Consider the following 23370-nt stretch of genomic DNA (forward strand, 5'->3'; position numbering starts at 1 on the left):
TATGTCGCTCAGTAGGTGTGTGATTCGGGCGGAGACCGAGGGGGTGAGGTGGGGGGTTGAGAGATAGATTTGTGTGTCGTCAGCATAGAGGTGGTAGTTGAAGCCGTGAGAGTGTATGAGTTGGCCAAGGGAGGAGGTGTAGATGGAGAAGAGAAGGGGCCCAAGGACAGAGCCTTGAGGGACCCCAACAGAGAGGGGGAGTGAGGGGGAGGTGGTAGCATTATAGGTAACGCTGAAGGAGCGTTGTAACAGGTAGGATGAGAGCCAGGAGAGAGCAGAATCTCTGAGGCCGAGGGAGTGTAGTTTTTTGAGGAGAAGGGGGTGGTCGACTGTGTCGAAGGCCGCAGAGAGGTCAAGGAGTAGGAGCACTGAATGGTGGCCATTAGCTTTGGCGGTTAGCAGGTCGTTGGAGAGTTTGAGTAAGGCGGTTTCCGTGGAGTGTAGGGGACGGAAGCCGGACTGTAGGGGATCGAGGAGGTGGTTGTCGTTGAGGTGAGAGCATAGGCGAGTGTAGATCATAGATGACTGTGAATAAATGACGTGGCTGTATGGGTGGAGTCCACACAGCTAGCGAGTGGGGAGAAGATCCCCCACTAGCTGTCAAAGCAGGGATCGGGGGGAGCTGGGGCCTGTCTGATTGTATCATGTTACATATTACACCCTGAATATGGATCTAACATGTAGCATGTTATGAAAGGTGAACTTATCCTTTAATTTACAAGTTTTATGATTAATGTTCCCATAATTTCATGGAATGTTAGAGGGATACATAACCTGGTAAAAAGAACCATGATTACCACTTGTCTTTGGAAGTACCAACCAGCAATTTGGGTCCTCCAGGAAACACACCTAACAAGGGACACTTTGAGTTGCTTTTTGATATTCCTGGATTGGCCTTGTGTATCACTCCATCCACACCTTCTATTCGGGAAGTGTAAGTGTATTAATTCACCACTCCCTGGACTTACAGGAGTTTAAATTTATTGTGGATAGAGAAGGTCGATTCATATTTTAATACTGAAGGCTGTAGGTAAAAAATGTGCATTTGTTATTTTTGTCTACAGGAGCATGTAAACCATTGCTGCTGATCAGTGGTGCCATGCAGGTCTCCTGCACAACCTGTCAGTATATCTACTTGCTCATATTGGATGTACGAGCAAGAAGATATACTAGCAGGAAGAATGAATGAACTACCATGGCACTTTACAGCGCTGTGGTAGTTCATTGAGGACTACAAGCTGACAGCCACTAAGGCTGTTGGGACTTGTAGTCTCTCATGTACAGATGACTGTGAATGAATGATGTGGCTGTGTGGGTGTAGCCCATCATGGCCTCGTTTTTTATATGTGACAGCTAGCGAGGGAGGAGAAGATCCCCCGCTAGCTGTCAAAGCAGGGATGGGGGGGGAGCGGGGGCCAGTCTGATCGTAACAATACATGTCACACCCTGAATATGGGTGTAACATGTAACATGTTACGAAAGGTGCACTATACAAGTTTTATGATTAATGTTCTCATAATTTCATGGAATGTTAGAGGGATGCATAGCCCCCTAAAAAGACCCATGATTCACTTGTCTTTGCAAGTACCAACCTGCAATTTGTGTCCTCCAGGAAACACACATAACAAGGTACACTTTGAGTTGCTTTTTGATACTCCTGGATTGGCCATATGTATCATTTCAATCACACTTTCTATTCGGGAAGTGTAAGTGTATTAATTCACCACTCCCTGAACTTACATGAGTTTAAATTTCTTGTGGATAGAGAAGGTCGATTTGTATTTTTATATCATAGGTTGTTCGCTGTATCTAGTGGTTATATATTTTCCTCCTCCTTTTACCAGGGAAACTTTGAAGATTCTGTTGATATACTTCGTGGATAAATCTGATGTTCCTCTTTTTTTCCTGGTTGTTATTTAAGCCCATCCTTAGGCAGGCATCCACCTAACAACTCAGTATTAGAGGTTAGAGGGACTGTTCTTTTTCCTTCATTGCCAAGGAGGAATGGATCGACTTTTGGTGGCATAGGTACCTACTGACAAACAATATTTCTTGTTAAAAACCCATCTGTCATTGTCCTCTGTCACTGCCTCATTAATCACCAAAATTCAATATGCTCCTAATGGTATCTCTGTCCACTGTCCTCTTACAGTCTGGCTTAATGTTAAACACCCCAGTAACCTTACTAAGGCTCCCTGAAAGCTAAATGCATTCTAGATGCACTTTTTTCCTTCCCATGACATGACTGAATGACAAATATTGTAGTTTTTCAAAGCACATGAATATTATAATGACCCATTCCAAAGCTGGGAAGCATTTCGGGCACTTTTATGAGTTCTACCTATATCCAACATTTCTGCTGTTAAAAAAGCTACTATGAGTCAAGAGCACCAGGTGGAACAACAAGTACAGCAACCTGCTTAAGATGTGCTGAGCCAGTAGACCACCTATCCTGCTGCACACAATAGTTTTTTAATTTATATATTATGAGATGGGGAGATGCTTGATCACTCTCTTGCTAAAATTGTTTAATTGTACTGGAACCTCCCCAGGGATAGGTGCAATTCTATCACATAATGGCAAAATGGTTAACTCCCTGGACATAGTGCTGGGTGAAGTAGTAAATCTATATTCTGATTTATACCTTTATAACTTAATATATTCAGTTGAATCTCTTAACCATTATAAAATAAAATAACAAAATATAGAGTGTCCTTCATTATGCATGGCTCATAGCAACCTACTAGACTCCCCAATTCCACTGGAGGAGGTGCAGCTGGAGACCAGTTAATTTCCCAACTGTAAGGCCCTGGTGATGATGGTATACAGCTGGTGACATGTAAACACTATGCTGATTGTATCTTACCATATCAACCTAATGTTTCCAATGCCTCATTCGAAAGACAATGCTTATTACCAACAATGGCAAAAGCTAATATACCTCATTTGTTAAAACCAGGTAAGGAACCCATGGACCCCAGCTCTTACAGGTCCATATCACCATTTATTACCACTATAGTACATTCAGATCAGGCAGAGTTTATGCCTCAAAAGTCCACCGCTATTAGTCACTGCATATTGTTTGTGAACATGCAACTCAAGCAGACAATATAGGGGAAAGGGCCTTGCTGATCCTGGATGCCACTAAGGTCTTTGACAGCATTGAATTGAAGAATTTATGGTCAGTTTTGGTTAAAAAGATTTTTGGCCATACTTCACTTGTGCTCTCTTGTGACACAAAATCAGCAGACAGTGGGCTAAAGCTGCTGTCAGGTGACATCACAAAGCTGCTTCAGACTCTATAAGGATCTCAACAATAATGTTGATATCCACCCAGATGCCCAATCGACAGCTAGTTTAGCCTCTCATGCTTTGCTGAGAGCTTGATTTAGCCACTCCAGCCCAGTGCTCTGAGCACAGGAGGGTCAGAGTGGTGACTGAGAATAACCGGTCTCTGCCTAGAGTGAACTGAGAACTGAGCAACCAGCGGTAATGTGATCGCTCAGTTCCCGGTCTTAGCACACTTCTTTAAATTTGGATTAAGGGACATGTTTATTATATGGGTGAAATTACTCTATGACAGCCCAAAAGCTGCTTATAGGGAAGCTGAAAGGACAGCCACTACTTTTGAGCTGGACATAGCAACCAGGCAGGGGTGCCTACTGTCACCACTTCTATTTGCCATAACTTTTGAGCCACTAACATCTCTAATCAGATACAAAATTAATATAACATGCTTTAAATTCAGTGAGGTCCATGAAATAATTAATGGTGATGATACCTTATTGATGCTAGGTTTCACTCAACCTTCTCTACAAGAGCAATGTGTACTTTCTCTGAGTTTGGTACATACTCAGAACTCACTATAAATTGGCTATAGTCAGCTTTGATGATCTTTTATGGTGGCCCAGCCAGCCCAGTTGTGCATTTTACCAATTGTGACTTCCTTCATGCGTTTCAGTATTTGGATTACCCTGACCCTCACTGATTTTTGCCATCTTAATGTATCTCCCCTGCTTGCACAATTTAGATAAATTAAAAATAGGAAGCTATGCCTGCTCCTCATAGGTAAAACTAACCTTATAAAAATGACCCTTATGAGTCAACCTCCTTATTTCCTATACATAACCCCAATGGTTATTCCGTTGAAGATTTTTCATACTGACAATTTATTTTTCAAACAATTGAGCACATAGAGTAAAATTGGAACCGATACAATGTCCAAAAGATGGGGAAGGCATGGCTTTACCAAACCTGTGGTTGTACTACATGGCTGCACAATTACAGCTCTAAACTAGATCCAACAATGGTAAATCTGTTATTCATGACAAAATTGGGGGATATACTTACTGGAGTCCCTGGATTTCTGTAATCTAATAAAAATTGTATCTTAAACATATGTTTATGCAAAAAATATGGAATAAAGTCAGTCAACAATGTCAACATGTTACAGGTTTTACCTCTTGTAGTCCCATTTGGTGAAATAATACATGTGCTGAATTAACCAAGCTACAACATAGTGGCAAGTGGCAAAAATGTGGAATTACACATCTTTGGCATGTATTTTCACTGGCTAATTACTATATTTTCCTGAATTGAAGATTAGATATAACCTCCTTCAGTACATGCACTTCTATTATTTACAGTTTCAGCATGCTGTGAGAGCACAAGGTATTTCCTGTCAGTGGCATTTGTCTCTTTAATTAGAGGCAGACAATTGAAATCACAAAAGGTTTCATATTTCACTATCATGTCATGATATTTGGTTGCATTTCTTCAGGAATATCCCTCTATTTGGGAGAGAAGTGGAAAACTTATGTAGGACCTTTTATTAGATGATCAGTGCAAAATAGCAACACGGAGATCATGGAGAATTGACATTGGACAGGGTTATAGACACTACTGTTCAAAATAACCTGGAACAATGTAAATTGAGCATTTTTGATACTCTGGAGGTTCAGGAATCTACTAGAGAGGTCATCACCAGGTTGCTGTTCTAGGTTCAAAAACTTACTTTACAACACAAGAAGTCTGCAGAGCCCCCTACACCTATAGAATGGATAAGGCATTTGGGTGATACATCAAGACATAATTGCTATATATATCAACACTGGGGTTGTCCTGCCAAATTTGAGAAGGTGTGGGCCAACAGGTTAGATGTACCAGTCTTAAGCCCCCTGGATCAGGTAATAAACAGGATCTCGTAGCTCCTAATGGACTTAGATGTACCGGTATGTTTATTATATAACTATAGACTCATGGATATAAACAAAAACAGAAGTTATTATTGTTGACGATTAGAGATGAGCGAATCGAACATGACGAAGTGGAATTCGTTCCGAAGATTTGGAAAAATTCGATTCGCGACACATCCGAAGATTAGCAAACTTCGGATGCACGAATAGAATTTTCCCAAAAATGGCGGCGACATGTGTGGCGACAGGAGAAAATGGACAGAGAAGATGGGGCGGGGATCTCTGGGAAGGCGCGCAGACAAGGCGCGCTGACCCATAATACATTCATGAGTCATGAATCATGACATGTGATCGCATTAGCCAATCAGCAGCCAGCCAGCACTGTGTAATGGTGGAGCTATAAATCGCGGCCATCTTAGAATTCTCCATTAGCCTCCGGTCATTCAAGAGAGACAGACCTGTCTGTATTAAGGGACAGAGTTAGGGCCACAGAGACTTTAGGGCCACAGAATCGTTACTCAGGGACACAGAATCGTTACTCAGGGACACAGAATTGTTACTCAGGGACACAGAATCGTTACTCAGGGACACAGAATCGTTACTCAGGGACACAGAATCGTTACTCAGAGACACAGAATCGTGACTCAGGGACACAGAATTGTTACTCAGGGACACAGAATCGTTACTCAGGGACACAGAATTGTGACTCAGGGACACAGAATCGTTACTCAGGGACACAGAATCGTTACTCAGGGACACAGAATCGTTACTCAGGGCCACAGCTATCAAAGAATCGAAAATTTAAAGTGACATACACCCTTTTTTTTTTTGGTGGCTGTCGTGCACAGTTGGTGCTGCAGTTTGCCGATTGTGCAAAATAAACTGACTTTCTGCTTCACAACCACTATTGTACGTTCAAAGAGTTAAATCCATTTACACGCCAGCTGGCGGTAATATTTTTTGGGTGATTAGTGCATTCCAGTGACAGAAACGTACAGTTTCCAGCCAACGGCAAGCTGCAATTGACCGATTGTGTACAATAAACTGACTTTCTGCTTCACAACCACCATTGTACGTTCAAAGAGTTAGATCCATTTACACGCCGGGTGGCGGTAATATTTTTTGGGTGATTAGTGCATTCCAGTGACATAAACGTACAGTTTCCAGCCAACGGCAAGCTGCAATTGACCGATTGTGCTAAATAAACTGACTTTCTGCTTCACAACCACTATTGTACGTTCAAAGAGTAAATCCATTTACACGCCGGCTGGCGGTAATATTTTTTGGGTGATTAGTGCATTCCAGTGACAGAAACGTACAGTTTCCAGCCAACGGCAAGCTGCAATTGACCGATTGTGTACAATAAACTGACTTTCTGCTTCACAACCACTATTGTACGTTCAAAGAGTTAGATCCATTTACACGCCGGGTGGCGGTAATATTTTTTGGGTGATTAGTGCATTCCAGTGACATAAACGTACAGTTTCCAGCCAACGGCAAGCTGCAATTGACCGATTGTGCTAAATAAACTGACTTTCTGCTTCACAACCACTATTGTACGTTCAAAGAGTTAAATCCATTTACACGCCGGCTGGCGGTAATATTTTTTGGGTGATTAGTGCATTCCAGTGACAGAAACGTACAGTTTCCAGCCAACGGCAAGCTGCAATTGACCGATTGTGCTAAATAAACTGACTTTCTGCTTCACAACCACTATTGTACGTTCAAAGAGTTAAATCCATTTACACGCCGGCTGGCGGTAATATTTTTTGGGTGATTAGTGCATTCCAGTGACAGAAACGTACAGTTTCCAGCCAACGGCAAGCTGCAATTGACCGATTGTGCTAAATAAACTGACTTTCTGCTTCACAACCACTATTGTACGTTCAAAGAGTTAAATCCATTTACACGCCGGGTGGCGGTAATATTTTTTGGGTGATTAGTGCATTCCAGTGACATAAACGTACAGTTTCCAGCCAACGGCAAGCTGCAATTGACCGGTTGTGTACAATAAACTGACTTTCTGCTTCACAACCACTATTGTACGTTCAAAGAGTTAGATCCATTTACACGCCGGGTGGCGGTAATATTTTTTGGGTGATTAGTGCATTCCAGTGACATACATAAACGTACAGTTTCCAGCCAGCGGCAAGCTGCAATTGACCGATTGTGCTAAATAAACTGACTTTCTGCTTCACAACCACTATTGTACGTTCAAAGAGTTAAATCCATTTACACGCCGGCTGGCGGTAATATTTTTTGGGTGATTAGTGCATTCCAGTGACAGAAACGTACAGTTTCCAGCCAACGGCAAGCTGCAATTGACCGATTGTGTACAATAAACTGACTTTCTGCTTCACAACCACCATTGTACGTTCAAAGAGTTAGATCCATTTACACGCCGGGTGGCGGTAATATTTTTTGGGTGATTAGTGCATTCCAGTGACATAAACGTACAGTTTCCAGCCAACGGCAAGCTGCAATTGGCCGATTGTGCTAAATAAACTGACTTTCTGCTTCACAACCACTATTGTACGTTCAAAGAGTTAAATCCATTTACACGCCGGCTGGCGGTAATATTTTTTGGGTGATTAGTGCATTCCAGTGACAGAAACGTACAGTTTCCAGCCAACGGCAAGCTGCAATTGACCGATTGTGTACAATAAACTGACTTTCTGCTTCACAACCACCATTGTACGTTCAAAGAGTTAGATCCATTTACACGCCGGGTGGCGGTAATATTTTTTGGGTGATTAGTGCATTCCAGTGACATAAACGTACAGTTTCCAGCCAACGGCAAGCTGCAATTGACCGATTGTGCTAAATAAACTGACTTTCTGCTTCACAACCACTATTGTACGTTCAAAGAGTAAATCCATTTACACGCCGGCTGGCGGTAATATTTTTTGGGTGATTAGTGCATTCCAGTGACAGAAACGTACAGTTTCCAGCCAACGGCAAGCTGCAATTGACCGATTGTGTACAATAAACTGACTTTCTGCTTCACAACCACTATTGTACGTTCAAAGAGTTAGATCCATTTACACGCCGGGTGGCGGTAATATTTTTTGGGTGATTAGTGCATTCCAGTGACATAAACGTACAGTTTCCAGCCAACGGCAAGCTGCAATTGACCGATTGTGCTAAATAAACTGACTTTCTGCTTCACAACCACTATTGTACATTTAAAGAGTTAAATCCATTTACACGCCGGCTGGCGGTAATATTTTTTGGGTGATTAGTGCATTCCAGTGACAGAAACGTACAGTTTCCAGCCAACGGCAAGCTGCAATTGACCGATTGTGCTAAATAAACTGACTTTCTGCTTCACAACCACTATTGTACGTTCAAAGAGTTAAATCCATTTACACGCCGGCTGGCGGTAATATTTTTTGGGTGATTAGTGCATTCCAGTGACATAAACGTACAGTTTCCAGCCAACGGCAAGCTGCAATTGACCGATTGTGCTAAATAAACTGACTTTCTGCTTCACAACCACCATTGTACGTTCAAAGAGTTAGATCCATTTACACGCCGGGTGGCGGTAATATTTTTTGGGTGATTAGTGCATTCCAGTGACAGAAACGTACAGTTTCCAGCCAACGGCAAGCTGCAATTGACCGATTGTGTACAATAAACTGACTTTCTGCTTCACAACCACCATTGTACGTTCAAAGAGTTAGATCCATTTACACGCCGGGTGGCGGTAATATTTTTTGGGTGATTAGTGCATTCCAGTGACATAAACGTACAGTTTCCAGCCAACGGCAAGCTGCAATTGACCGATTGTGCTAAATAAACTGACTTTCTGCTTCACAACCACTATTGTACGTTCAAAGAGTTAAATCCATTTACACGCCGGCTGGCGGTAATATTTTTTGGGTGATTAGTGCATTCCAGTGACAGAAACGTACAGTTTCCAGCCAACGGCAAGCTGCAATTGACCGATTGTGTACAATAAACTGACTTTCTGCTTCACAACCACCATTGTACGTTCAAAGAGTTAGATCCATTTACACGCCGGGTGGCGGTAATATTTTTTGAGTGATTAGTGCATTCCAGTGACATAAACGTACAGTTTCCAGCCAACGGCAAGCTGCAATTGACCGATTGTGCTAAATAAACTGACTTTCTGCTTCACAACCACTATTGTACGTTCAAAGAGTTAAATCCATTTACACGCCGGCTGGTGGTAATATTTTTTGGGTGATTAGTGCATTCCAGTGACAGAAACGTACAGTTTCCAGCCAACGGCAAGCTGCAATTGACCGATTGTGTACAATAAACTGACTTTCTGCTTCACAACCACCATTGTACGTTCAAAGAGTTAGATCCATTTACACGCCGGGTGGCGGTAATATTTTTTGGGTGATTAGTGCATTCCAGTGACATAAACGTACAGTTTCCAGCCAACGGCAAGCTGCAATTGACCGATTGTGCTAAATAAACTGACTTTCTGCTTCACAACCACTATTGTACGTTCAAAGAGTTAAACCATATACACGCCGGGTGGCGGTAATATTTTTTGGGTGATTAGTGCATTCCAGTGACATAAACGTACAGTTTCCAGCCAACGGCAAGCTGCAATTGACCGATTGTGTACAATAAACTGACTTTCTGCTTCACAACCACTATTGTACGTTCAAAGAGTTAGATCCATTTACACGCCGGGTGGCGGTAATATTTTTTGGGTGATTAGTGCATTCCAGTGACATAAACGTACAGTTTACAGCCAACGGCAAGCTGCAATTGACCGATTGTGCTAAATAAACTGACTTTCTGCTTCACAACCACTATTGTACGTTCAAAGAGTTAAATCTGGTTTTATTTTTGGGGTGCTTATTGAATTAAAGAGTATGTCAGACAACACGCAGAGGAGTGGCAGAGGAGGCAATGTTTCAGGAGCGAGCAGACGTGGCAGCAGAGGAAGGGGTCGAGGCAGCACTAGTCGCAGCCAGAGGCCAGTGCTCCCGGTGTCATCCAGCGGTCGTGTCTCCACCGACAACCCTGCCGTCATCGATTGGTTGACTCGGTCGTCTTCCTCTTCCCAGGTCACCTCTGACACCTACAGCCAACGGTCGGTGGGTACGTCAGACACAACCGTTAGTTGGCATGGCCCGGGAGCAAGCCCACTGAAATCACGTGTCCTCGACCTGCCCCTGTCCTTTGGTGTTCCCTCACCAAGCGAAGTATTGCATGCTGTGGGCTCAGCCCCACTGTACAGTGAGGAAGAGCTAACAGAGGGTGGTCAGGAACGGGGGGAGACATCCGCCTCTTCAGCAGCCAGGCGAAGAAGTACTGGCGAGGAGAGTGGCTCGGTAGCCGGTCTAGAGACAGGTCTGTCTCCTGACCCACACGCAGCCGAGGGGGCTAGTAGTGACGCGGAGACCCTAATTGATGATGATGAGGCTGATCGCACTTGGCAGCCTCGTCATCATCAGGCTATTGCTTCCGCATCATCAGGAGAAGAGGGTGCCAGCTTGCCAGCGAGCAAAACAGTCGGTGGGTTGCCCAGGAGGCAGCAGGGTCGCAGCAGTGTCAGTGGAGCCAAACGGCCACGGAGTAGAGCACCAGCTCCACTGCAGCCTACCACCATGGCCAGTAGTGGTGCCGGTGTGCACGGAGGAAGTAGCAGTCAGCCAGTGAGGAGTTGCGGGGGCAAAGTTTCCTACTCGGCGGTGTGGCAATTTTTCGTCACGCTGCCCGAGGAAGTAAACGTAGCCGTATGTCGACTATGTGGCCAGAAAGTCAAGCGTGGCCAGGGGGCCAATGTTGGGACTACAGCGTTGCGTCAGCATATGCAGCGTCGCCATTCGGTGGCCTGGGAAAACCGTGATAAAGATGCGGCGGTTCTGCCTGCCCCAGCTCCCGCTCCATCACCCGCTCCGTTACTTGCTCCGTCACCCGACGTCAATCGCCCTCTATCAGCCAGTCAAGGCTCCAACACCTCTGCTGAGGGGAGTTGTCGCTCGTTGGCATCTTCCGCTCGTTCAGATGCTTCTTCTCCTGCTACTCCTCTTCACGGATTCCGTCAGCAGTCTTTCTTGGAATCCGTTTCCAAGAGACAACAGTTTGCGAGCACGCACCCGACGGTGCAGAAGCTGAACGTCCTCCTGTCCAAGTTGCTAGTGCTGCAGTCCCTCCCTTTCCAAGTGGTGGACTCAGCACCTTTCCGAGAAATGATGGCTTGTGCCGAGCCGCGGTGGAGAGTGCCAAGCCGGCATTTCTTCGCCAAAAAGGCAGTGCCAGCCCTGCATTCACATGTAGAAGAGATGGTGGGCCAGTCTTTGAGCATGTCGGTCTCTGCTAAAGTGCACGGCAGCGCCGACGTGTGGAGCTGTAACTACGGTCAGGGACAGTACATGTCATTTACGGCCCACTGGGTGAACGTGGTGCCGGCACAGCCGCACCAGCAACTTGGACAGGTCACGCCGCTTTTGCCTCCACGTTTGCACGTCCTTGGTCCAGAAAAGATGTCCGCCTCTACCACCTCTTCTTCCGCCGTGTCCTCAGCCGCCACCCCCGTGCCAAGTCCCATTACCCGACCGGCATATCACATGTGCAGGGCGCAACGGTGTCACGCTGTGCTGCACCTGGTATGCCTTGGCGAACGTAGTCACACAGGGGAGGAACTTCTGAGTGTAATGAACAGAGAAATCGACAGATGGCTGTCTCCGCGCAAACTGAAAATCGGAACCATGTTGACCGACAACGGAAAGAACATGGTGTCTGCTCTGCGTCAAGGAAGGTTGTGCCATGCGCCATGCATGGCTCACGTGTTCAATCTGGTTGTCAAGCGGTTCCTAAAATCCACCATCCCACTGCAAGACATCCTTAAAATGTCACGTAAACTTTGCATGCATTTCAGCCATTCCTACACCGCAAAGCACACCCTCCTTGAGCTGCAGCGGCAGAACGGAATTCCACAGCATCGCCTGATCTGCGACATTGCAACAAGGTGGAATTCAACCCTACATATGTTAGACCGCCTTTACGAACAGCGAAAGGCCATCTCCGATTTCCTGATGTTACAAGCGGATAAAGGTACTCCCCTGTGTAACTTAGATGTCAGCCATTGGCAGCTCATGCGTGACACCTGCCGCTTGCTCAGGCCCTTTGAGGAGGCCACGCTATTCGTGAGTCGGCAGGACTATGGGATGAACGACGTCATTCCTCTGTTGCACGTCCTGGAACAAATGCTGTTAACAATGGCTGGTCAGGGTGCGGTAGACGTGGCGCACAGATCTCAACGCCACATGACCCCTGTGGGGGCAGGACAGGAAGAAGAGGAGGAGGTAGAGGAGGACATTGGTGCTCAGGAATTATTGAGTGAAATGGGTGGTTTTTCCACTCAGCGGACAGGAGTGGAGGAGCAGGAGCATCTGGTAGAGGAGGAGGAGGAGACAGAGGACCCAGACGCACCATGGCAGTATGCTGTGGAGATGGAGGCAGGGAGTCCCTCGCATTCCTTGGCACAAATGGCCCATAGCATGCTCGGTTGCTTGCGTAGCGACAGCCGAATAATAACCATCAGACAAAGGGATGACTTTTAGCTGTCCACCTTGTTGGACCCTCGCTACCGTTCAAAAATGGTGGCCTTTTTCACACCTGCTGAGAGGGAGGCCAAAATAAAGTACTATAAAAACCACCTATGTAGTCATGCAGTATATAGCCCTATCGGCCACTTTCTGGCATCCAGTTGCTGTAGCCCCCATCACCATACTGTGCCACGGGCCCCTGTACCGCCTTCTCATACTGCTGCCAGATCCATCCTCTGCCATGTGCGTCTTTGTCGTCTGCTCACGCTGCTGGGTTCCAGTTTTAAACCTAGGCCTGTGTATGGCTTCCGAATACTGCTGCCTCCACCGCCATCCTGCGCCATGTGCCTCTGTCGTCTGCTCACGCTGCTGACGGCTTCCGCTTTTTAACCTAGGCCTGTGTATGGCTTCCGAATACTGCTGCCTCCACCGCCACCCTGCGCCATGTGCCTCTGTCGTCTGCTCACGCTGCTGACGGCTTCTGCTTTTTAACCTAGGCCTGTGTATGGCTTCCGAATACTGCTGCCTCCACCGCCACCCTGCGCCATGTGCCTCTGTCGTCTGCTCACGCTGCTGACGGCTTCCGCTTTTTAAACTAGTCCTGTGTATGTCTTCCGAATACTGCTGCCTCCACCGCCACCCTGCGCCATGTGCCACTTTCAGGTCTCCTTACACTGTTGGTGGGTTCCATTTTGTGATAGGGTGCTGTATGGCTTTCCATTGCTGCTGCCTCCACCGCCACCCTGCGCCATGTGCCTCTGTCGTCTGCTCACGCTGCTGACGGCTTCCGCTTTTTAACCGAGGCCTGTGTTTGGCTTCCGAATACTGCTGCATCCACCGCCACCCTGCGCCATGTGTCTCTGTTGTCTGCTCACGCTGCTGACGGCTTCCACTTTTTAACCTAGGCCTGTGTATGGCCTTCAATTGAAGCTGCTTCTGCTCCGCCACTCTGCCATTGGACTCTTGATAGTCGTCTCCCCACGCTGCTGCTGGGGGGACTTTTTAACATAGGCCTCTGTATGGCCTTCAATTTTAGCTGCTTACGCTCCGCCACTCTGCCATGGGCCCCTGTACCGCCTCCTCATGCTGCTGCCAGGCCCGTAATCTGCCATGGGCCCCCGTACCGACTCCTCATGCTGCTGCCAGGCCCGTAATCTGTCATGGGCCCCTGTACCGCCTCCTCATGCTGCTGCCAGGTCCAGAGTGTGTCATGGGTCCCTGTACGGCCTCCCATTGCTGCTGTCTCCATCGCCACACTCTGCCATGTGCCACTTTCAGGTCTCCTCACACTGCTGGTGGGTTCCATTTTGTCATAGGGTGCTGTATGGCCTCCCATTGCTGCTGCCTCCACCACCACACTGTGGCTCCACACTCTGGTTTTGGCCCCGTGACTGCCCAAATGAGTGAAGTGTGCGGTGATTCTAAGATCGACGGCACTCATCTGCATGTCATACTGACTGACAGTATTATTTCTCTTCCCCAGCAGACTCCAAGGGCATTTAAATTAAAGGTACAGTGTTCTGCACTAATATAAAGGCTCTCTGAAGCCTAGAAACACCCTTTTTATAAGTTAAATTCGCAGCGAATATATTCGGCACGAAGCGAATTTAATCGGCGAATTCGGCGAATTCGGCGAATCAGCCGAACCGAATTTTTGAATAATTCGCTCATCTCTATTGACGATACATTGGTTCACCAGGGGAATCTCGTTTTAGTATGACCACTGTAAACGTTTGTACAAACTGTTAAAGACTGACTACTCTGGAACTCTGGAACTACTCAATAAAAGATTTCTATACTTTAAAAAAAAGAATGCATATATGCATTGATATAGCGTTGAATAGACTGTTTTGAACCAGAGCTTGGTGTCACTTAACCACCAAAACAATTAAAACAGAAACTGTTCCCTTTCTTTTCTGTTAGAAAACTCTAATACAATAGACAGGACAGTACAAACACCCTCAAAAGGAAAGCTTTTTAAAAGTAGATACCCCAAGGCAAGCTCATTTTTTACACTTTTTTGCAAATGAATACATATGCTGTATTAAAATGATGAAAACATGGCACTTAGTAATTGTGTATAAAAAAACATTAATGTGAAGGTGTTAATGTACAGGTCACATACAGTGTGGGATGTAGATGAAGGGACTTTTTTGCTTATTTGTTGTAAGAGCAAGGGGATCACCCATGTAAACAGCAGTCATCATAGCAATCACATGGTGCAACAGTTGCCCGAGCCTGAAATCCAAACCATCATTGGATGGCTCAGTTCACAGCCCAAAATGGTTACAATGACCGTCCATTTGTGTTTTCACTAGTGCCATTTATAAATGGCACTTGGGAAATAATAGTCCACCGCTTTTTATCTATAAACAGCATAAAATGTACCAATGTCAACCTCAAATCCCGATAAAAAGGTTCTCTTCTCACTGTACTATTTACTTTTATTTTGGCATTGGAACATGACCCCAATGGCAGTGCCAGGCTCTCCATGCCTTTTGTTTGACAACAGTTTGCTTTTCAGAACTACAAAGGGCCAGAATTAAATCACAAAATTTGTCACCATAGACTTCAGTTAGATTTGTCACAAAGTTTGTATGCTTTCAATTTTGAGAAAGGTTACCTAAGCTGTTTGTGAATCCAACCCAGGCAAGTTCAACCATCCCTAAAGCTAAATTAAAGTATATCTCTTAGGTGAAATAACATTTGATAATATATTTTCAGTGATTAGATTTACTTAATGAAGTAAGCAAACATAAGTTCACACTGGGTTAGTGTGCAAATAAGTTCCAAAAAAAAAAAACTCATCAAAAAATAATTTTGAGGCTGCTCATGTACATTTACGTTTAGCACTTTCTAATGTTGCCCTTGCATAGCAATGTATTATGATTTTTGTCAGTAACGGTGATGTAGTTTTCTTTAACCTTTTACACTTCTGAACAGCTCTGACTACTGCCTCTCTCTCTACTTGTGGCCCACCAAGGTGTCCAACTACTGCCTGTGAAGAATTCAGCATTATGTGACAATTAGGTACAGGCAGCTTTTTCTTGCCCTGTGCTGAGCATCTGCTGTCAATGATAATGTGCAGGTGCTCTGCCACACACAGTTTCAGGCACACTCTTTCACATACTACTTCAGGCATTGGAGGTATCACAGGCAACAGTCAGTCAGGACCAGTACAGGACCTACTAAAAAAAAGCCTCTACCACTCCTAAAAGATAAGTGAAGAAAACCATAGGTCTAACAGGTACAGGGTATAATGAATTGCTATAGCAAATGCAGCATTAGTAAATGTGGCTTTCACATTTGTGTGCATGTAAATGTTTTCTGACTACAGTGTCTATTTAAATCCAAAGTGAGAAACACAACATAGATATAGGCAGAAAGCTATCTTCCACTACCAGTCAGTCACACAAAAATAGACAGGTTGCTTAACAGGCTGATTAACCACTTTAAAATTTAAAAAAGTGTTTTTTTTATAGTTTTATATCAGGGAGTGTTGTATTTTAACTTTAATAGTATTTTAAGTGCTAGAGTACCTAGTTATATTTGCACACACTCTTCTATTCCAAGAGTGCTTCTCATATCCTCACCCCGTATATAATATTTATCTTGAAACAGCTAGTGAACGTTCATTATTACATTAATTTAGTGCTGTGTGCCATTTTTACATGTTCAAGGACAGTACAAAAAAGTAGAAAGGTGTAATACATTACTTTCACCTCATTTTTCTTAAAAACACAGAATTAGCGGTTATGCTATTAGATGCTATCTGTGATTAGTTGTACAGAACTGCTTGATGTGGTTTCAGTATATACATGACATGATTCACACTAATTAAAAGTAGAACTGATAAAGTAATGACAACTACAGTAGGACTGAGTTTCTGGTATTGACCATACGTGTGTTTGATCCAAATTTTACATGGTTGTGTTCAGCAAAAGGCTGAACTAGTTGAGTGCTCAGCCAAGCCAAAACTCTGGATGCATGCAGCAGGATGTGAAACATGTATCAACAGTATTACTACAAATAGTAGGTCATCCCCACTGGCCAAATACTTGTCAAATTCTAGCTGACAAATGAATATAGACAAAGGGGTGAGGACTTAGTTGGGATGTTTAAAAAAATAATGGAATCCCATCCAAATCCCATTTTAAGGGGGAACCCACATGAAAAAAGAAAAAAAACAAAAACAACCCTGTCTCAGTGGTTCCTGGGGTCTGTGGGTATGGATCTATCAGAATCTGGAAGCCACTTTTAAAAATAAGGGGACCCTTAGATACTGCCCCTTCCCATGGGAAAGAATAAGGGATATATACTACTGATTCAGAAAAAATGTAATTAGAAAATAAACACATTAGCACACAAGTTCTTCATTAATAAAAGTTCCATGATATACAATGTAAATCCATTGCCAATTACTCTGGCCACCAATTCATATCCTCATCAAAGCACACAATGAATGATGCCTGCTGACCCTCCAAAAGAAAAAAACATGTTCTATACTGACTACTGTTCACTGCAAATGACAGCTCCTGATCCCCTCAGTACAATGTAAAAAGAGGAGTGAGCTTTCCCAGGTGACATGAGTGAATAAATATAGCCACATCTATCCCTTTGTTTACATTTGTCTGTTAGCTATGGAGCAATCACTCGCAGTGAGCAATCATCAGGATGAGAACATGTCAGCAGTCATGTTTCTTCTTTTGGCAAACCCCATTTATCATAACTGAAATTGTGGATCTACACTACTGGACCATCCTCTGACCAATAACAGATTGATAGCTGGACGGGCCTTTGTCCCTCAGGAGTGGATGTCATATGATGTCCTATCAGTCACACCGCTTATGCACGCTCCCGGGGGCCCACAGCATGGCAATCTGTAGTGTCCCTCAATCACAGCTCATCACTGATCATGGTAAAGAGCCAATGATGTTGGCTTTTTACCATGTGATCAGCTGTGTCCTGTCACAGCGCTGAGGACAGGGGACGTTTACTCTGATAATCAAGGCAATGATCATCAGCGCCCTGCTTATCAGTGCATACCCAACAGTGCCCATCAGTGCAGCATATCAGTACCCATCAGTACAGAATATCAGTGCTGCATATCAGTGTCAATCCATGCCCATCAGTGCAGCATATCAATCCCCATCAGTGCAGCATATCAGTGCCCATTAGTGCTGCCTTAACAGTGCAGCCTCATCATTCAGAAAAATTATGTATAGCGCCTCAGAAATAAAATAAATCACTCTAGTGAAAAAAAAAAATGAAATATATAAAAATATAAGCTTCAAAACCTAACCTTAAAAGGTGCATATAATAGTGAAAACACAGGTTGCGCTCATATTATAAACCGAAATAAACTATAAATGTATCAGTAACATATAGTATGTGGTTTCAAGACCAGGGTGTTCTCAGCATATATTAAGGAAATTGATAAGAAGCCAGCTAGCACTCCTTGGGGATCAAAAATGCCTTTTAGGCAGGTGATGTCAGAGTTTGGAAGTGCTGAGAATGGTGACTGGGTCCACAGTGTATGCTTTTCCGCTAGTTGAACCTGTTTGGTCTGGGTCAGTCATGACAGCGTTGTGTCTGTGGTTGATGCATCTAAAAACACAAGCATTTCACAGCTGAAGACTGAATTCATGCCTATCATGAGTGTCACCTTTGTATCAGATAACAGCATGATAGCAGCTGAGCTTAACTGTTAACCTATGCTCTTCACATTTGATGAGCATGTCTCATTGACATTTATGTCTATACTGGACATTCCAAAGCAAAGCACTCAGCGTAACATTTCAGCTATGGAACACTTTCGAAACATGGATAAGAGAGCAACTTCTGAGGACTGCAAGGCCACAGTGGACATTCTGCATCAGAAGAGCATCACTCAGGTTCTATTTATGAAGGAGACAAATGTGATTGTTGCATGTCCTGTATTACTTGCATAGATGGTGCAATGACTATCTGGGACTTTAAGACTCTGGAATTTCACATTCAAGGTCTGCACATTATGTAACTGAAGAACAGCTGCACAAGAAGACATATAAGCAGAGCTGCAAAACTCTTTTAAGATGTTCTGTGACATTTTGCCGACCTGCTGTACACTTGAGAAATAAGCATAAAGCAGCTTATTAAAAAAAACGTGTAATGAGATCCAGTTCCAAAAATACTTAAGATTTTCTTTAAAGCATAATGCATCAATACAAATTAAAGTCTGGCTTTTTTGGTCTTGAAATTATGTTATTTAACAAACATTGTGCAGGACCAGAAATACAGAAATAACTAAAAACATCAGTAATTTGTGAATTGTCTTCTATAGAATAAAAAAAATTGTAAAAAAATTGGTGAGGAACTTTGTGGTGGAGGCATCAGTAGATATGATTAGATGTTCTGCAAGTTGTACTCTGTACATTGTTATCAGCAGTCATGCAAGGAGAGCGTTATGGCTGAAGTGAAAACCAGACTGCTGCAAGCTATCATATGGCAGTTCCAGTCTATTTGTAATTAAGCTGGATATAGTAAATCTTAAAGGTGACTTGTGGCGGGTCAGGGTTGATATCATCTGATGGAAAATAGAGAGTCAAGAAAGGCCAGAGAAAAAAGGTGGCTAGATTTGGAAAAATTCAACAGGTACATAGATTTGGAGTTGTTCAGTATGGAAAGTCTCCAATCAGTTCTATTATTAATAAATATGGGAGACAGGATGCTCTCTATAAATGTATCAGATGCCAACCTACATGTACCATTCCATCCTGAGTATCCAAAGTATCTCTCTTTCATGGTACATTAGCTCCATTACCAATTTTGGAGCCTCCCATTCAGCTTTGGTTTGTCCACTTTTCCCAGGACATTCACAAATGTCTGCCTACCATAGTCAGCTTAATGGATAGGGGTGGTGGAAATACACCACTATCTGGATGACATCCGTCTCCTAGCTAGCAATCAGGAAAGGCTTATCCAGCATCAAGACACTCTGCTACACACTCTACAAAATTTCTGGTGGCTTTTTAATTGGAAAAAGAGCTTCCTATCCTCAACCCAAAGAACGGTGTTCTTAGGGGCACTTTTGGATATGCATAAAAATTCAATAAAGATTCCACAAGAGCTATCCATCCTCTGATGGAGAAAGTCAAATGTGCTTTGTGAGAAAAGTTTCTTCCAGCAAGAGAAAAAACAAAACAAAAAAAGGGGAATCATGTGATGTGCTGAATCGTCCACCACACGGCCCCTATCAGACTTGGCAATGGAGAGCTGCCGGAACAGTGAATCACTTTGGTAGCTCTCTTTTGCAGTGTGAATACAGCCTTAATCAGCAGTGTTTCTGTCCATTATATGACCCCTGATGACATCCTTTGGAATAGAACATGTCGGCAAGGTGGACTATAGATACCAAACACCAAGCATTTGGCTTGCTTTCTTTTTTCATTTCTTTGCCATTGATACAGTTTTTTTTTGTAATAACAATTTTTATTGATTTTCAAAAATATACAAACAGTATGTTTAAGAAAAAAAAAAAAAGGATAAGAAAAGAAAACAAGCAAAATAGAAAGTTACATCGATGGCAAAACTGCGTAAGGACAGGACCAACAAAAACATAAAATAACAGTGTGAAGGTTATCAGGACCTTACATTTTGGGCCGGCATAGAGGAAATGAAGGTATCCCATGGGAGCCAAATCATCTCAAACACAGCAAACGAACAATTATGTAGTGCAGTCAAGTATTCCATCTGTCTAACATCAGCAATAAGTTTGTACAGAATCGCCATTGAAGGAGGGGTAGAAGACAACCAACACATAGGAATGCTTCTCCTAGCCGCGGTCAGAACATGTACAGCAAGTTTTCTGGATGGTTTAGGTAAACCCGGAAATGGTAGACCTAGCAAAAAATGTAGTGGATCAAGTGGGAGAGAGGTACGCATTAGTGATTGTAACAGGGAGAGAACATCTTTCCAGAAAGGCGTAATGGAGCTGCATGTCCAAAAGATATGGTAGAGAGAACCCTGGTCTCCACCACAGCGCCAGCAGGCAGGAGAAGCATTCGGATTATAAGCATGAAGAACTTCAGGTGTTTTGTACCATAACATCATGAGCTTGTAAATATTTTCCTTAAAAACCACACAAACAGAAGATCTAGATGCATTTTCCCAAATTTTCTTCCACGTTAATAGATCAATATCACATTGTACGAATTGAGACCACCTACGCATGTAAAGGTGAGTGGCATTGGACAAGGAGGGGGCATCTAGAAGTAGTTTATATGTGTTAGAAATAATACCCCTTTGGTGGGGGCCCTGCATACATAAACGTTCAAAGGAAGTAGGCTTCCCCAGGGTTAATGAGGGTGATAAGGTAGAAAAGAAGTGGCGTATTTGAAGGTAAATATATAGGTGTTGAGAAGGTAGAAGAGATTTTTTCTGGAGATCTGGGAATGAGTGTAACTTACGAGTCACCGGGTGTACCAAGTGACGCAATTGAAAAAGGTTAGCTGCTACCCAAAGAGACATCCGGGACATGGCCATATTATCTGGAAGATTAGGGTTATGGAGAATATTTGTCAGTGGGGAGCAATCAGAGGCCAGTGTAAATTTAGCCTTACATTTCCGCCAAACAGCCAGAGAAAAGTGCATGGGACCAAGGAATAGGTGGCGAAAAGAAGAGACATCCACTGTTGAGGTCGACCAAAGGAGGGAGCATGGATGAGCCGGAGACAATTGTAAAGATTCAATCTCAGCCCACGTGTTGGGAGGATAGTGAGTAGACCATGACATGAGAAAACAAAGATGAGTTGCATAGTAGTATGTTATTATATCCGGTACCCCCAAGCCCCCCCTAGAACGCGGAGAAAGCAAAACAGAACGTGCAATCCTGTTCCGCTTGTTGTGCCAAATAAAATGCAAGAAAGATTTCTGGAGGGAGTGAAGTTTGGACATAGGAACGGGAACGGGGAGAGTCGCAAACAGGTATAACAGTTTGGGTAACACGGTCATTTTTAGTACATTAATGCGTCCGAGAAAAGAAATGGGCAGGGCATCCCAGTGTTTCAGAGAACGAGAAATTGCTATAAATAATGGGGGGAAATTGGCCTCGTATATGGATTTGCAAGAGGAAGTCAGATTAGTACCTAAATATTTTAAAGAGTGGGTGCACCACCGGTAGGGAAATGCTTCCTGAAGCGAGGATAAAACGCCAGAAGGGACATGTATCGGAAGTGCCTCAGTTTTAGACGTGTTAACTTTGTAGCCAGATATGGCCCCAAATTGTTTCAAGGTCTTATGCAAAATCGGTAGGGAGGTATGAGGACTCGCAAGCGTGAGGAGGATGTCATCAGCAAACAGCGATAATTTGTATTCATGGTTATGGGATCGTATCCCGCGAATATCCGGATTCGACCTTATGGCGATGGCTAATGGTTCCAGACAAAGAATGAACAGTAAAGGAGAGAGTGGGCAACCCTGACGTGTACCATTTGACATCTGAAAGGGGAGTGAAAAAAAAGAGGCTACTCTGACCTGCGAAAAGGGGGAAGAATAAAGGGCCTTCAAGGCTGCTACAAATGGACCCCTGAAACCATATCTTTCCAAGACCATGAACATGTAAGGCCAACTTAAACGGTCAAAAGCTTTTTGAGCATCTAAACTTAATAATATCGCGGGGGTGGAGGATCGGTTAATCAAGTCAACCAGATCAATGGATCGCCTGGTGTTATCTGCAGCGTGTCTGGCAGGTACAAAGCCCACTTGGTCCCTGTGTATGAGTTTGGAAATAATTCCAGACAGTCGGTTGGCCAAGATTTTAGTGAAGATCTTCTAATCGGAGTTAAGTAGGGCAACGGGGCGGTAGTTGTCTACTATAGAGTGATCTTTATCGGGTTTGGGGATAACCGAGATATATGCTCGGGAGAATTCAGTCTGGGGTGTGACCCCCTTGAAAAGATCTCGATAAAAGGAGAGGAGATGAGGAGCCAGGATACCAATAAAAGATTTATAGTAGGAGTAGGGCAATCCGTCCGGTCCTGGGGCTTTACGAGAGGGAAGATGTTTAATTGTGTCAAACAATTCCTCTGGCGTAATATCAGCGTTAAGGGTGGCAATGTCTGAGGGTGAAAGACTCGGAAGTGACAGTGGGTCAAAAAAATTATCAAAAGATAACTGTGTGAGGGGCGGGTGAAGGTCTGGGGTCAAACAGTTATAAAGATTCTTATAGTATGAGCCAAAAAGGGATGCCATGACCTGAGGATCATAGGTAGGGCTTCCATTTGGTTGGATTAAAAGATCAGGCATCGTGGAAGGAGACTGAGCTTTGAGTCGATTGACTAACATACGATGAGGTTTGTTGGAAAATTCGTAAAATTTTTGCTTAACCCATAAGAGGGATTGCGCAGACTTACTAGAGTCAAGAGTTTTAATGCGGTCACGTAGAGATGTTACCTTCTGGAGCCCAGAAATGGACGGCTTGGCCAACAACTGTCGTTCTGCCAAAGACAGTTGATGGATGAGAGAAGCCCTAGCACTCGCTGAAGATTTTTTTAAACGAAAACCCATAGAAATACAGAGTCCTCGAAATACCGCCTTATGAGCCTCCCATAGGGTTGAGGAAGAAGCTACGGAGCCAACATTGTGGGTGAAATAGGTAT

At 43.9% G+C, this 23370-nt stretch overlaps 1 pseudogene; it reads left to right on the forward strand.

Annotated features, from left to right (window-relative positions):
- The first annotated feature begins 2922 nt into the window (after positions 1–2922).
- On the forward strand, positions 2923–18752 carry LOC149462932 (actin-related protein 2/3 complex subunit 1A-A pseudogene; annotated as a pseudogene).
- The last annotated feature ends 4618 nt before the right edge of the window (positions 18753–23370 follow it).

Source organism: Staurois parvus, unplaced genomic scaffold, assembly GCF_062004578.1.
Source record: "Staurois parvus isolate SC_StPar_1 unplaced genomic scaffold, SC_StPar_1.0 ptg000165l, whole genome shotgun sequence".
Classification (NCBI taxonomy): Eukaryota; Metazoa; Chordata; class Amphibia; order Anura; family Ranidae; genus Staurois; species Staurois parvus.